This window comes from Syzygium oleosum, unplaced genomic scaffold, assembly GCF_021117445.2.
Source record: "Syzygium oleosum isolate NSW1041296 unplaced genomic scaffold, Sole_v2.1 Sole_v2.22, whole genome shotgun sequence".
Classification (NCBI taxonomy): domain Eukaryota; kingdom Viridiplantae; phylum Streptophyta; class Magnoliopsida; order Myrtales; family Myrtaceae; genus Syzygium; species Syzygium oleosum.
Genome location: NW_026607506.1, coordinates 4845525 through 4846425, shown reverse-complemented (window position 1 = coordinate 4846425; position 901 = coordinate 4845525). Strand labels below are relative to the sequence as shown.

At 46.1% G+C, this 901-nt stretch overlaps 1 pseudogene; it reads right to left on the bottom strand.

The window, feature by feature from the left end:
• On the bottom strand, positions 1 to 901 carry LOC115664608 (wall-associated receptor kinase-like 3; annotated as a pseudogene).

Below are 901 nucleotides of genomic sequence, written 5' to 3'. Positions count from 1 at the left end.
TTAGACGCTGGAACTAGTAGTGGCTGCTTCGATGTCAAGTATGGACTGGTAGGTCAAGCTCGGTTTGTTCATTTCACTGATGAAGTCCATAGAGAATTAGATCTCATCTTGTCGAGTAAACTTTGAGTCTCTTCATCGTTGTGTTCATCGGGCCACAAGTTCTTGTTGATCCTAGCAAGTTGTTCGGCCACTTCCCTCATTGTTGGCCTATCCACACCATTATAGTTTAAGCACCTTCTAGTGAGCAAACCAACTGCCTTGATCCCCCGCATTTCACCTTCATTGGACGCCTCAATATTTATTATATGGACGAGTGTTTGGTTCTCCACAGCAGAGATGAAAAATTGGACAATGTTGATAGTTTCCCCAGATTTTGTCTGCCGAATTGGAGTCTCTCCGGTGAGGAGCTCCACTAGGACGACCCAAAGCTGTAAACGTCGCTCTTCATGGTTAATTCACCGGTGCTGAGATACTCAGGGTCAACGTAACCTATGGTGCCTTGTACTCTTTCGGCTATGTGAATCTGTTCGGGCGAAATCAACACCAAGGCGTCGAAATCAAATACTTTCGCGGAGTACTTCTCATCCAAAAGTATATTCAGGGTCTTGACATTGCTGTGAATGATTGGCGGGTCGGCCACGGAATGCAAGTACTCGAGGGCCAAGGCGGCTTTTGAGGCAATCCTGAGGCGATTCTTCGATGATCGTAAGACCGTGGATCTCTTGTCATGAATGCGGTGATGGAGAGTTCCATTCGGGATGAATTCATAGACCAACAATGGCACTTTTGTCTCCAAGCATATGCCCAGGAGCTTGACCAAGTTCTTGTGATTCACCTGTGAAATAATGCTGATTTCATGCCGTTATTCATTGTGAGTACTCAGAGACCCGTCACTGTTCAT